The sequence below is a fragment of the Hibiscus syriacus genome, unplaced genomic scaffold (genome assembly GCF_006381635.1).
Source record: "Hibiscus syriacus cultivar Baekdansim isolate YM2019G1 unplaced genomic scaffold, ASM638163v2 tig00111402_pilon, whole genome shotgun sequence".
NCBI lineage: Eukaryota > Viridiplantae > Streptophyta > Magnoliopsida > Malvales > Malvaceae > Hibiscus > Hibiscus syriacus.
The window spans coordinates 7,356,022-7,372,813 of NW_024063082.1; the positions used below are offsets into that span (position 1 = coordinate 7,356,022).

Here is a 16,792-nt window from a genome sequence, read left to right on the forward strand (position 1 = left end):
AAAAATAATAAAATAAAAGCTAAAGCTTATTTCTCCTTTGTGTACACCTAAGGACAGAGGTTCAGTACTGTCTTAGATCAGGAAGAGTTCTAAGTTTTATTACATGTAGGGTTTTAGTTCTAGGAGTAAGGGTACTCGAATTGTCCTTGTTAGTGCCCCCTTGGGCTGTCAACCCTTAATCCTAGTCCATTACAGACTTAAACGGACCGAGTTCAATTCGAGGGGATACATTTCTCTATGACTAACACGGAGAATAAATTCTCACGAAGACATAGAGCATATGAACCCCGAAAGTTACTTACTAGGTCTGACACGGAGAATAAATTCTCACGAAGACGTCGCTTTCACTCCCACTTAAAAGGGACAAGCTCAATTATAGAGCTTTATGTTATGCAATGCAAGTGTTGTGTGTGAGGAGAAATATTCAAACCTCTAACAGATAAATAAAATAATTAATACCTGAATAAAAAAACAATATTAATATAAAAATAATAAATAATAAAAATTTGAAAGAAAAGAATTAAAAATTAGTAAAAATTGTTTAATTTAAGTTTTATAATTCAAGTAAATTGAATTATAATTTTATAAATATTATTTGGATTTTTGATACTATTAAAATATATAAAATTAATCCCTTTCCATAAAAAAATTATAAAAATTGTTAAAGTTATAAATATTTTATAAAAGTTTTTTAAAAAATTAAACAATGGGCATACATGGTAAAAAAAATCTTTGAAAATATATAGAAAGGAACTAAAAAAATGTCAAACTAAAAAAATTATTTCAAAATGATATATTCGAGGCTTTGAAAAAAATATAATAACAAAGTATTTTTTTAACTTAGTGTTAAAAGAACTTTTAAATATGTATAGTCTTAAATCGATGTACTCTTGAAATGTAGTTACATTGTTAATTAAAAGTTAAATTGATTTTTTTTTCTAATTTAACACCACTAAGGCATTCGAATTAAATTTTATTTCACTTAATTCAAAAAATTTCAAATTGAACTATGATAATAAATATAATTCAATAATTCAATTAAGCTCATAACTAATCATTGAATTATATTTAAAAGTATAAGTTCAGTAAAATTAATCATATTAAAAATGTGATCCAATATCCAGTGAACGAACTTATTCATCTAATATTTAGAACATTATATTTAATTAACTGAGATTCTAACACTCCCCAAAAAAATTGAAATTAACCAAGACTAAGAACTTAAAATTTCATTAAAAAACTGTATCTAGGCAAGTTTTCAATAACATATGAAGAGAGAACATTACTCGTGATATCAACTAAATAAAATATTTTAATATTAATATAAATGTCCATAAAAATACATATGAAATTTTATTTAATTGATATACTTAATTCTCATTCTAAAATGGTTAGTATCATACTTGTTCTGTCAATTTAAGGGGAAACCAATGATGGGTGCAAGGAATTAAAGGGGAAACAAGTTAAAAATACGAACATTAAAATGATTGGTGTGAAGGTTTTTTGGTACATGTTTGGTCGATTCCAATGACCGAAAGAAGATAATACTACACATTACACATGCATGGAATCCTCGGCTTACTCTCTACGATCAGCCAAAAAAATACCTGTTCTGACCAAAAAGAGAAATGAATATTACAAGACCATATCACACACCTAAAGCATAAAAATTGCATTTATGCCAACTTTGATCTTCACCCATCACAAGGATGAAAGCGAAAGGAAAAAAAGAAGAAATAATGAAGACCTCGAAATTGAGCCTAAAAAGCTACGTGGATCTACTGGCTAGTAAAATCTTGCAATCAAACCTGTTACGACTTAAAAGCTGCCCACTGGTGGCATGCCATAAGGTGGCATTGGAGGCATTCCCATTCCTCCCACGGGCGGCGGGGGAGCAAAACCTCCTCCCATATTTGGTCCACCCATTCCCGGCATCGGTGGTGCAGGCAAGGCAAGCGGTAGCAACTGAGCATACATGTTCTGGCAATATTTGAATTGGTTAGAATATCGTTGAAACCATGGAAGATTTAGCTACTCCAAATACGAGTAAAGAATAAGTTTCTAGAAAACAGGATCGTTGTTTCAACTTTTGGAAGCTTTTATACCTGTTGTGCAATCACGTCCTTCTCTTCCTGCTCCTTTGCCTTTACTTCCTTTAGAGCCTCGATCACTTAAGAAAAAGTAGCATAGAAATCACCTGCAACAGATACGGGAATGCAAAGTCAATCATATTGTTTATCCAGGCTAGCTCAAGAGCAACATCTGGTCGAATTAAGTCGTAACAGACAAAAAGGCATGATGCAAAGCATTCTTTCTTTCCCTGCATATTGAGCATTAACAGTGAAGTTATATCCGTATCAAAATTGGGTACATTTTCATTTTAATTTTCTGCAAAATATTTCTCCGAATATCTACTAAATATGTTAACGATTTTATATTTTATTTTTAATAAAATGCCAACAGAACACTTCTTTCTGAAATCTAACACTACCTTCACTTCTCATATCCTATAGTACGTTGTCAACTATCGTTTTATAGTTGCACCCCGAACAAAAATGACGAGGGCAAACTAACATAATTAGATGTACTTGTGGACCAAGGTGGTGTAATAATTTATACCCCCGAGGAGATAACATCTTGATAACAAACCATTTATCAGTCAACATATATTTTATGCATATCTGGAAAGAGTTGAGTACATGCTCAATGAAGTAAACAAGCAACTCCTCGGAAAATTCACGTTCACCAGACTGTGAAGCTGTTTCCATTGCATCTCTGTAATGGTTGTCCTTCTTTGACAAGGCAATTGACTGCTTCCATCTGCCTGCCTTTTTGTAAATGTATGCAGCAACACGCCTCATTTCAAGCAGCTCATGTTTCTCGATCTACTCGAGTAGTTTGGAGTCAATATCAGAACCCAAAATAACAGCAAATAAAAATGTAAGAACTATACTCAACCTTTTGTGCAAGGCCAATCTGATCAAAATTATCATGCAAGTCAATAGATTCTCGCAACCTATCATAATCTTCTTACTCCACATAAATCTCATTCAATGCCTCATTAACTGCTGACAAATTGTTGCTCTGAACAGCAACCATGTATGGCTTCACAAGACGCAGATGGCCAGCCTGAAATTCAAGAAGGAAAAATAATTAAAACCATACTAAAGAAAGTAGTATTTATATCACTGTTATGAAATTTTCTGCCAAAACTGAACCTTTCTCATAATGTCAACGACACGAGTGTGATCCACACGAAGTGCAAGCACATTCAGCATATCATTGATGAGATCAGGATGTTCTTGCAAGTAGAAGTGGACAGCCTTGTAATAAAGCTCAACACTTGCAACTTTGACTATAATATCTTTGAATTGCATGTGATCCCATGCTTCAGGAGAGTGGTTCATCACAGTAGTAGCAGCATTATCAAACTCATCATATTGGATATATAAGTATGTAAGTTCCTTCCAATGCTGTTGCTCATCACAAGCTCTTATCAGCTTGGGGATATTGATACGAGTAGAGAACAATTTAATGTGCTCCATAAGCTTCTCAGGACGATATCTGGCATAAAGAACTCCCAACTCAGTAAAGATCCCCATGTGTGCACGTTCCAATCCTAACCCACTCTCCATGAGAGAGATTAACTCATTGAAACATCCCCTATTTTGATAGTATTCACTGACTTCTTCCAAGTCATCCACCTACAAAACAAACAAAACACAAAGGTCAAAATCATAGTAAATGAACAGTCTCCAGACCATCAGCAGGAGAAGAAAAGCCAACTGAATGTGCATACATATCAACTTTTCTGTTCTCCAAAGTTGTAATTCAACATGAAAGTAGACTCACCTGCACAATAACATTAAGACCACATATCTGTGCCAATCGGAATTCCTCAGCATCGACACAAGCAAAGCAAACCTCCTTCCATGTCTTGGCACTATTTGCCTTTCGTGCAGCATCAACAGCACCTTGAAATTGTTTAAGCCTCACCAGTGTAACAGCCAACTTGGCCCAGTTGGATATAAATGCAAATATTATTTTTGCAGCTTCATATAAGGCTTCATCAAACAAACGATCACCAACATTTTGAAGATTAGCAACATTTGGCATGAGAATGAATTCCTCAATTTCACCCAGTCTATCAATCTTTGCATAGGCATAAATGAGTTCACTATCCACCTTGGGCTCCTTGACCTTCTGCCGAACCATCAGAAGGTACCTCACCATATCAGGGTAGACATCGGCATCCTCAGACGCTTGGATAACATCGAGGAACTGTGTAGCATCATCTGCACGAATAAACGACTCAATTGCATCGCTTACCAGCCCCTCCCTCAGTTGTGCCTTTGCCACCTGAGTCCAAACAGCATCTTCTTCAACTCGGAATGCAAATTCCACAGCCCGATCAATGCTTCTAATGTTATCCAATAAAACATCAACAGCCTGAACATTCAAGTTGAACCTTTTGAAAATCGCAAATGCTTCTTCGTATAGTTGGGCTTCCACAGCCACTTCTCCAACTGCAGGTCCATCAAAATTATCTAGCCTATTGATATAATCCATAACTCTTGATGGATCTGCCTTAATAGCTGTCAAAATAAGAAGATTTTGCAGATTGAAGTTTCCACTGAAGGCAGAGCTTTGGAGAACAATCTTCTCAAGAAGCTCAATCAGTTCATGGGGGCAGGTCAGCAGTCATTAAGGCTTTCACAGCTGCAGAGACTTGTTCTGGACTCTTGCTTTCTGGCAAAGCAGTCGACACAACCTGATCAATTAGATGTCTTCTGCATTCATTTTCAGGATTTAGAACCTTCTCCCAAAGGTCACCATCCATCCTCTCAACAACATACCTGTGATCAAAGGATGATGCACCGATAAGCCACTTAAAAACATAGATCCAGTAAATCATCATAAAAAACTAAATAATTGAATACCTGGCCTGCAGTTTGAACAATGAGTTTTTATTTGTGACATTGATAAGTTCGTCATCACATTGCCCTCTTCGGTAAGCCACAACAGCTAGGGTTAGATCACGCTTCTCACAGTACTTACCAACAACCCGGGAGTCATAGTAAGGGTTAGTTGTAAGGAAGTGCTCTGGATTGTTATTGCTGTCAATTATGATTTTACCCAAAGCATTGTGGACATGCGTATCTTGGCTGCCCTCACTCACAAGATGCTCCAAAAACTGTGTAAGTAAACGAAGTCGATTTCTAGAAACCATGTGCAGAAGAATGAGAATCACATCATAATCAAGAAGGCAACAAGGACAAAAGATGCCATAAAAAATCACCTCTTTTCGCATTCCTCCACAAGGGGATCAACTGGAAGCAAAGAACGGACTGAGAGAATGAGGCCCTTAATAAAATCTTCTGGGCATTCATCATCTAGCAACTGCCCTACCACTAAAGGAGCATTCCCTGGGTTCACCTACCGAAAGAAGTAAACAAGCTCACAGTTACTTGAGTTTAAATTAAATTCATGCAGTATGGCAGTAAACATAGATGGTGGGCAATACTGCATACCTTCTGAACATAACCTTCAATGTATCGTAGCATGTTATTTGTGTAGAGGTAGTGAGTGAGATCAGGAACAAACCCAAATCGATCACACGCTCGACTTCCCTTATTTGTCCAGTTTTAGCAGCTGCCTCTATGTACTTAAAGTGTATATCAGGGTCCTCACTGTCAAATAATCAGAAGGAAGCATTATAATTATGTACCATATTAGAAATAGCTATGCTATAAGCAAACAAAGGAAATTTTCTATTTTCTAAATAGCTTACCTTGAGCTCAAATAAGAGCCAAGGAAAAAGTACAATCCTTCATAAGACTTAAATTGCTCAAAAAGTTTTATGCAGGCATCAACGCCCAACTGCTCACAGTACTCCTTGGCAACCTGCACAGACATACAACTTAGCCTTTGGTGATTTACTAAACATTATTAGCATACCATTAGACACCCTTTACCTGAACAATTATTTGGAGGTTTCCCTTAGATTAACCAGTAAAAGGTCCTTCATGCATTCCAAAGCCCACTTTTGAAAGAGTACCAAAAAACTCAACAAGTGACTGAAATAAAGATTATTTTAAAAAAGAAAACGTCAGTAGGTATTATAGCATCTAAGTTTACGAAGAGATAAAGATAGGTAACCTGTGGCTCAATAGCATGTGTATTCACAAAGACACGTTTAAAATCTGATAACTCACTGTAATGCTGCAGAAAAGGTGTTACATTTAATCAAGAGATACTATTTATTCAATGTAGAAAATGACATAATGAAAAATGTCCTAATCTTATTAATAATTACCTGAAGAGCTCGGACATAGAGACCAGCTTTCTCACATAGTTCTGCAATTCGAGGACGATCATAGTGACTGAACATTCCATTTGCTAAAATAGCATCAGAAACATTTGGAAAAGTTACTAGATTAATTTCCAAGACCTGAATAGAAAATAATGGAACTAAGTATATTATTTTCAAAAGAGAGAAAAAAATAAAATGGAAATTATATTAGCATAACCAGCACTTTAAGAAATAACCTTCGTTTGTAGAAAAGCATGCTCATGCAGATTAGGCTTTAAAACATCCATTAGAAATGCAGTAGCCTCCCGTATCAAGTTCCTCTGAAAACAAATTCATGAAATTTGTATAGAAAAGTTAGGTTATCTTGACAATCAATCCATCAGCTATAAACCTGATGAAAAAGATCAGTAATAGTGTTGTAATCAACTGGACAATCTCCCTCCATTTGAGACATCATCAATGCAAAATTAACAGCTCCCTGCATGTAAAACAACAAGTGATAAATTATCTCCCTCCAAGGAGGTAGTTTCCCCATGTAAATTACACATCTAATCCCAAAAAAAAGTGCAAAATACCAACATCTATTGATCAGAAAACAATTACGTAAAGAAAACATCTCAGTTTAATCAATATATTCATAAAACTGATGTTACAGATTGAAGAGAAGTAGAGAAGAATTCGAGAAAAAGATGATAGAATAGGAGAGAATTCAGAGAGAAGAAAAGTTCATTCATTCATTTCATGCCTCTCTTTCCTTAGTACAGTGTATTATTCATTCACAATGTACCAAACAAGGAATGACAGCTGGCAGTCCTTTCTAACGGTTGCAATCTTTGGTGCAGGTGTCAAGGAATTTTCCACTCTGTTGGGCTACTGCTTGTATCGACCCAAAACTTATCTCATCTGGCACCATTTCATCAGCAGGTAAAATCTCATCTTTTTTAATGATCACGTGTGCATCATATGTTCTCATTTCCCCCAATTCATCATTCAAAATCCCTAATCCATTCCCATCTTTTCCAATCCCTAACATTCCCCGAATTTCCCAATTCATTCTCTTCGTGATTTTCTCCTTCTTCCAACCCAACCATAACAACTGACTTCAAAACTTTTAATTAAAATGTATAACACATTTGAATATATTTATCAATTGCATGTATGATTCAAAAATAGAAATGCTTCAATACTTCAAAAGGTAGAGACTACAGAAAATAAAAATGAACCTGTGGATCTGTACGAAGAATTGTTTGCAGGAGGAACAAGTAATCAGGAGTGTACCCAACCTGAGTAAACAATTTAATCAGTGAATATTTGGCACATGCATTCACCAAAATGTATAGAACAAGTGGAAGAATAATCCCAAGCATGATAGACTGTAAAGGAGATCAGACATCATTCAAAACCAGAAAATGCCACTGCAAAAGAAGAATCACCTGCTTTGAGTAAATCAAGATTTTGTCAAACTCCCTCCTTTCTGCAAAAGCTGCAACAACTTTTGGAGTTGCCCTAGCTTTAATGTATATTTTCAGCGCAAGATCATTATCCACGGTCTACCACAAAAGCCAAGAGACAATTAGGAAATGGAAAAAAGATTGCTAAATCAATTCACAATTTTAAGTCGAAAAACTTAAATAAAATAGAATAAGATGCTAATTCCAGCGGCAGTGGGTACAAATCAAACCTTCACAAGGTCTCCAAGTTCCTCACTGCATTCCAATTTATCTTCAGCCAACCAATTTTCCAGAAGATTTTTCTTGTTTTGATTTACCACAAGCCGAGATAACTCCAATGACTCGAATGCATTGAGCTTCCCTCCTGTTAAAAGTGTACCAAAATACTGCAACAGTGGTGGAGTCTGCCCAGCTTGCACAGGAACACTCTGTAGCAATTGGGTGAAGGATTCATCTCAGATGATTCAACACAGAAAAAAAATAACAATTAAACCTGTATGATTAAGAAAGCAAAAATGAGACCTGAAACTTGGCAACTGTATCAGGTGTGCGAAGGATCCCTTGTGGAGACTCTGCAGCAAGCTCAGCAGCTTCTTTATACTTTGTCTGAGCAAACAATTCTTGAAAATGTTGAACAACCTGAGAAATCCAAAATTACAGAGTCAACGCCCTAGTATACAGAAAGAACAAAGTCATCAAGAATCCTAGTCTACAGAAAGGACAAGGATCTAAATAAAATAATAGATACAATTGATTAAACTATATTGCATGTTACTGTTAACAAGAATTAGAAGTTACCACAAAAGTATCGAATTACTTTGATTGAAGACTATATGAATCAATTTAATTTCCTTTTATGTAATATGGCCAGATTACGTCAAAGTAAGAAAAAAGAAGACATAATGTTTTCAATCTCAGCATTGAAGCTCAATTGAAAAACTCCCAGAATCCATGCCGAAAGTTACCGCAAAAGTACCTTCCCCTTCAACTCCTCTGTTTATATTTAGATTTTTCCTTTTGATAATATTTGGCAATGAAAATCTAAAGTACATAATTTCACATCTCAACTATCATCCCAATGCAAAGATCACACAGAAAAGAAATTAACAAATCATTTGACTTACGAGATTCTCCGCACCAGGAAGGTTTCCTCTTTTAGCCAGATTGACAGCAAGCTCCAAATTGTTCAACTGAAGCAAAAAGAACCAGTAATAATTTTTTAATCATCATGTCTCACCTTAGTGATACCAGAAAACAAAGCAGAAGAAGACATTAAACATACCTGACCACTAACAAATGGAACTATTGTTGCTTCATTTACAGTAGCCAGCAACACCTGACCTCGCCTGTTTATGGCATAAAACCCTCCCACTGATGAAGCTCCATAGGTTAAAAATATTGGGTCTGGACTGATTCTATTTCTGTATACAGCAGTCGCAGTCTCCAGATCATAAACAAAAAGCAGCCCTAGCTTGGTGATAACATAAATCAAACTATATTTGTGGGATATCTGCCGAGTAATAAAAGCTTCTCTTATATTTGGCCCAACAATGTACAATTTCCAAGTAAAATAAGCAAAATACAGGATATTATATATACCACCTGCATTGCAACTGGGAAATCATCTTGAAAATCTGGTGGAAAGAATAGATCTGCCTGTTTCTTTGAAAACGATGGCTTACCTGTCAATACAGATGTTCTTTAAGAAGAAGAAAGATAATAGACTGAAAGACGCAGAACATGATACTAGAGCTATATCGATTAAAAGAAGAATATATAATTTATATCTATGCTTCAACACAAATCCAATCAAAAGTTGAAACTTAAAATGGTCTTGATCAGGATTTAGAGCTCACAATAGATAATTTTTTTAGGATTCTGGACTGAAACCCCACAAATATTCCAAAGTAGTGTCTCCACTGAACTTGACAAAAGTCGTAAAGAACTTTTCTTATTGTACTTTTAGTTTATTCCATCATTTGAGGAGGCAATGGAAAACTGTTTATTTCTTTAATTTTGGTTCTTCAGTTCTACATTCATTTAAAGGACTTCCAGTTTCCCCCAATATATATTTTTTTTTTGATCGAAGTTGGAGGTCTCATTAAAAACTCCCTTCGTATTCGTCCACATACTAAGAAGTATGTTAACGAACATAGGAAGGAAGAAAAGAGTACCTCATATTTCATTGAATAAAACGCCTCATTACATATGAAAACACGAAATACCCTCAAACGAGGATAAACACCATTACAAAAAACATAATCACCTAAAGCTCTCACCTTCTCGACCACAAAAATCAAAAGGCAATCACCCTATACCTAAGATAAACCTCCATCAATAGGAAAACAACCCAACATTTAATGACATAACATACATAAAAACAACACCTAAAACCATTAAACCAAAAACATCCGCCTTTGAAGGGAACTCCACAAAAATACCAACATGTATCAAAATCACCAAAAAAATCAGCTCGATAATTATCTTTAATGAACCAAAACCACACTTCCTTCCCTTCAATCAATGTTTCCTTGCCAATAAATTCAGAACTCTTTTCTTTGTCTTGCATTTCTTCGCCACACGATTAGTTCTTAATTTCGCAGGGATAGGGGGCACCACTGGGATATCTTCCTTTAATTGAAATGTGTCAGTAGATGAACCATGAGAAGTAATGAGACCCATCATAAGAGCATCTTCCGAGGCCCTGAGGCTAACACCATCAGAATGATCAACTGATTTATTAGCTAGATGCTCCACGATATTTAATTTTGAATGATCCACAGCCTCCATTGTGTGCAACCCCAATTTGTTACTCGGTTTCTCATCGCTTATGACACTCTTTATGAGTGAAACCTTTTCTAAGTGGGGACCTTCAATTGCAACATCTTCGACGGGGCAATTTAAACCTGGGGATGACACTGACGATCCTGACAGAGAATTCTCCAACGTTTCCCCGAGAAAACAATTCAGATCTGGAGAATCATCGACTTCCTCAGGGATCCAAGAGTTTGGTTTGAAAGAAGGCTCAACTTCATGCACCATGATTTCAAAAGAATTAGAACCGACCTTCAAACTCAAGGACTCATCAATCCTTACTTTAGTCTCTGTGAGGATTTGAAGTTTTGCACGATCAAAAGATAAAGGAAACTGAGAGCTTTCATCAATTGATACTAATTTGCCCCACCTAGACGCAATGTTCTTGAAAGTACCCTAATTCCACGCGTGAAAAGGAATCCCTTCGCAAACTACCCATACTCGACGGCATTCTACCACTAGATTCTCCGACCAAACTTCAACTCTAGAAAACCACCCTGCAAGAGTCTCTGATTGTTCATTCTTAGCCCTTCTCAACGTATCAGAATCCTCGAATATCATGAGAACTACATTCCCAGCAGCTCTCATTAACGAGAAACCGTTGAGTCCTTTGTCTTGCATTTGGCTAGCAAGATCACCGATTTTGGTATAATTCTTGCACCACCCTATTAGGCAGTTATCCAAAACTTGAAGTTTAGCTTCATCAACAACACCATTTACTGTATAGAGATTATTTCTTGTAACATTTTCTCTCTCGGGCTTTAGGTGGACAACTGGCGAAGACTTTCTCCAAAAAGAATGTCTTGTGTTGTATTTAGAAAAAGAGACTCCAATTTTACTACCATCAATGCGAGCGCCCTTCATCTTTGAGATCGCTCTCCGTGCTTCTCCAATTGTAGCAAAGCGAATGAAACCGAAACGTACCCCCTTTGAATTTCTTTTAGTTGGAATGAAGGCGTCAATAACCTGACCGTATGGGCAAAATAACGATCCAAACCGCTTCCAATGGATATTCTCTGGTAAATTATCAATGTATAACATAAAGCAGCCAGTTCTAAACCCATTGTTGATTCTTGGATAATCTTTCTTCCTCCAGTAGTTAAAAACTTGAGAATCCTGAGGAAGGATTTCCGCCTCAGAAATCTGCACAATGGCCCCTTCCACACTCCTTGCTTCAACCAACGAATCATTCCTATTCTTGTTTGTCACCAACACCATCCTCTCATATTCTTCCGCTGCCACTGTACTACTCAGCTTCTTCCTCGCCTCCTCTGATTTATGCACAGTCTTTGTCTGCTACCCATCTCTCTGATTTTGATGCTCCGCTTCAGTCACCTTCGACAGTATAAAATCCACCCGTTTCGTCTTAACATCTGATTTTTTCAAAGGATTTACGTTCTCCTTTTCCTATATCTCGGACTGACGACTATTCTTAGTCTGACGAGCTGAGGTTTCAGCCCGTTTCTCTCTTGCTTCGTCGCGATTCTTGAACGTCATTTTGAATGCAAAGGCTTCCAAACTATTTAATTTTGAACCAAAAAAACCAGAGATGAAAAGGTTTATGACAACGTGCGTGAAAACCCAGAACCAGCAGTAGCGTTCTGAATAGAGCTCCTGAACAGTGACGGTAAAATTCCGGTGAACGGCAGTGGGTGTTCACAGTTTAATACTTGGGATTTTGTCACGAGCTTCCGGCGTGCACAGCTGGAGCGAACTTTGAAGACTGCTGATGGAAAAATCGGCGAAGAAAGGCGTTTAGATTTGCTCCGATTGAAGGGGAATCAATCGAAATAAACCAGGAAAAAGGAAACTCTATGGATAGACGATGATCCTTAAGAAAAAAAAGGCGTCAAAAGGAGGTCGATGTGCGGCGGCGGACGGTGGTCGGAGTACGGAGAACGGCGGACGGCAAGCGATGGACGGTGGATGGCAAGCGACGGACGACGATGTAGAAGGCTGTTAAACATCACTCATATTCTCTCTCTCCCTCTGCCCCTGGAATTTTGAAATTTGAATAAACATAAAGGATGGAAAAGCAAGCTGACCAGGCTGGGCACCAAGCTCAATTACATGCAACTTTGATGTAATCTGACCAGCATTTAAAGACTTGGCGGCAAAGGAAATAAGAATAGATGGATTCTCATTTCCTGGAACCTAATCAACATAAACAAGTTGCAGGTATATACAATAAGCTGCTCATTTTATATCAGGGTCTATAATATAGAGTTAAAGAGAGCAAGTATATGAAACCTGACCTTAAATTGTGCGAATGAAGCAGCATGTGCTTCAAGAGCTTGACTACGCTACTGATCAACAGAGAAAAGTTGCATGTTCCCCTTAACCAGTTGTGGTCTCTGAAAGAGACAAGGCATGTAGTCAAAATTAAAACAGTATAGTGACAGCAAACATGGCTTTCTGTAATCTGTAGAGGGAACTTCGTAACTAATAATGATTATGCAAGGAACTATTCTAAAAATAAAGGGGGATTACAGGATGCAAATCCAACACGACAGCCTTACAGACAATAAATCACCTATAAAGAGTTACTAAATTAATTCACAAAGTTCACCCTAGCAGATTGAATAGTGCACCCCACCCCACACTCACACAACAACCACGGAAGCTTGAAGAACTTAGGCCCAGTTAGCTTAGAAAAAGGAAGTTTTCTGCTCCTGAAACCTAATTCAAATGAAGCAACATCGTCTTCTTCACAACAAAAATGTATCACCTTTAGAAAGCATAAATACGTCAACCACATACCTCAGGTGCACCTGGGCAATTCCAATTAAAACCAACCATTTCTCGGAAGGATCACATTTATAGTTTATTATCTGATTGTTCACTAAATTTGATGTTTTCTCAAACATCCTAACTGGTTCAGAGTCCCCTGCCACAAAAGAAATTATAAAGAATAGATAAACACACATTCAAAACAGAATTTTATTTTTAAGAAGAACAAAGTAGAACTGCATGTGATACTGGATAAAGTATCACAATAACATATTACCTTCAATTGACCAATGATACACGGAGGTCTGTGTGACTAGGCCAAGCATTTTTGGGGAAACCCATTTCCAAAATACAACCTGGACCGCTGGACGAGAACCCAGGAGAGTTTGCTAAGCTAATGCAATCAAGTTTACTATCAAGAAAAAGCAATGAATGTGGAAAGGCAGATAGCTAACAGTACAATGTACTGGAAAAAGAAAATGAGACAACAATTGAATTTTACCTGTTCAGGCATTTGATGTGATTTCATTTTTGCTTTCATTTCTATGTTAAATATTTGCAAATGGTCTTGAGTTGTTCCCGGAAGTTGAGCTACAAAAGCAATGTCAAAGTTCATGATCATAATGCACAGATAAATATAAAATCAAGGGAGACATAATAGTTAAGATATTGAATTCTTTCTCCATTAAATTGAAGCAAATTATGGGGATGCCATGTAATTCGTGACCTGTATTCAAGCATACATTTATTTTCTTTGCAGACACAAATTGAAGCAAATTTGGCTATACAAATAGTCCTGCCAATTTGAGTATCTGTATCATCATATTGTTTAAGGTATTTTATAATAATATAAAATTTGATTTGTTAATAATTTGTAATGTAAAGATCTTGAGATATTTGTGTATCTATGTTGTGATTGTGTTTTCTCATGTTGTGCCATGTTTCAAGTCGTGTTTTAGTTATTTACACGTATCATGTTTAATATTGCATAGACTATGTAGTAGGAACAAAAAAACAATCAGCACTCCGAGCAAATTGTTCCAGGCAAACTAAACAAATAGATGTGCAAATACATAACCGACCAATATACTGATAAAACAGTGGAACAGAAAAGTATTTATCACTACAAACACAGTAGTTCACAGACACTTGCCATAAGAAAGATCCTTCATTAAAAAGTACAGCCTCACATTCTTTATTCATTTTAAAAAGCAAAAACAAGTAGCAACTAACATTCGAAAGAAGCCAATGAGTGTCAATTCAAACAAGATTCTATAGCACAAATATTCCATAGAAAACACTACCAGAAACAACTAGGTTGTTGATTAGCCAGAGCCTCATCTAACAATATAAGAAAAACAGTTGAGCACTATCAATCCAATATGAGCTCTATGACCATATAAAATAAATATGTTGAATATATAATCCTCAAATAAGAAAAATGATAAATAATCACAAACAATTATGAAGCAGTTCATGTGATCTGAAAAAAAAAAAACTGCTGCTAGTAAAGGTAACTGACCTTTCAGAGCGAGGATTCTACAATCTGGATTCATAAGAGCAGAGTCAGCTGTAATAGGTCGTCTCAACGGCTGCATTGGCATGTTCATGTCGATGATCACAACACTATTTTGCGGTGCAGTTTCTCTCACACAAATGTACTTGTCAGATTCCATATTTACGTTCGTGAATGTGATGAACTAAGGATTAATGCCAATGCTTGGCAACTGCAAAAACGAAACCGTGCATATCACTCAAAATTGTAACAATTTCGAAAGCATACAAAAGAAGTTCAAAACAAATACAAGCAGAAGTTAGCATAGATTACATCCAATAAGGTTATGAAGTATTAGATGAAGCTTAATAACAAATTACTAACCATACTTTAGCTGAAATTTCAATAGAATCAAATGAATCGAAACGTTGAGTGGGATGAACCAGACTGAAATGAAAAGACTTACAGTTAAGACCTCCTTCATGGACATGGGAGCGTTCGCTGTCGCCATGGTGGCTCAGATCGACGGACGAAGGTGCAACAATCAGGAGCAGATCTACGGCCGAGATAGAATCTTTCAATTACAAGTCAAAACGGAACACCGAGAACGAGGCGCGAAAAAATGAAAATCTCTGCTAAGGGATCTGAAGCAGGGATAAAGAAGAGTTGAAAATCTATAGAAAGAATAAAAGAACTGAAGAGAAAGAGAAGCAGAGACCGGTTCAAACTAGGTTACCGGTGAAGATACAAAATGGAAGAAGGAAGAAAGAGTAAATTGCATAAATATTAGAAGGGTAAAATACACGTTTAATATCTGAACTATCACTTTTATTCCATTTTCATACTCAAACATTATTATTTTTCTTTCAAAACCGCAGTTAAAAATGGCATGGGAGTCAATATAGTATTGAAATAAAACCAACAACAGAATTTACATAGAAATCAAAAGCAAGTAGCAAACTATCATTATTGTTCTTTAATTAGTTTTTTTTAATCAATAGGCATTGAAATAAAATCAACAACAAAATTTACAAATTATGAGAGTCAAACTCACACCCTCCAATTGAAGCAGTAGAAGCTTGCCACTAGATCAAACATTTTTTTATAAATATATTCTCCACAACTTATATTTAATGCATATTGGGGGGCCAAGCTTTTGCTGCTTCAGATGGAGGGCGTGGGTGACTCCCATGCATGATGCATTACAAATTTTGTCGTTGGTTTTATTTTAATACGGTGGTGACACCTGTACCATCCTATTGGTTAAATACAATTAATTAATGAAAAATATTATTTAATTATTGATGTAGAAATTAAAAAAATATTAAACATTATATATGATTTTGAAAAAAAAAAAATTCAAGTACTAAAATGAAATAAAATAATAGTTTAGATACCAAATGTATATTTTATCCATATTAAAATTACGGATATTTCATTTATTTATTGGATTATATCTAGTATAATAATAACAAAAAATATTCGAAGCAAAAGGCATGACAATAATATTACTATAATAATACTGTTATTATTTCATATATAACATAAAGCATAATGAGATTTGATTGTTAAAACAAGAATATAAATTCAAATTTAGAGATCCTAAAAATGATAAATAATCAAAACCTACTGTTTTCGTGGGTTGATCGGTTCATGTCTTCCCTTGAGATGAACCAGACAAAGACAAGTGCAGCGGTTGGTAGCGTACAATTGTTTTAGAAATGGCCAGTTGAGGGTGAAATCAGAATTTTCAACCAACGCCTTTTGTTTATCAAACCTGAGATTGTAATTTAACCATTAACATTTGCATCTCTCATATTACTCTCTCACGTCGGGCTCTGACTATTTAACCACCGCCATACATACATTCTTTACAATCATTGAGAGGTGTTTCCATTTTCTGAAGTGCTAAAAAATGCAGAGAAATTAAGGTTCATATAAAAAAAACAAAGCAAATCGTTGACTAATTAATTAGACCCTTTATTCATT

General features: G+C 36.0%; 1 pseudogene; it reads right to left on the bottom strand.

The window, feature by feature from the left end:
- Positions 1 to 1,504: 1,504 nt before the first annotated feature.
- LOC120162083 lies at positions 1,505 to 15,520 on the bottom strand (annotated as a pseudogene).
- Positions 15,521 to 16,792: the final 1,272 nt, after the last annotated feature.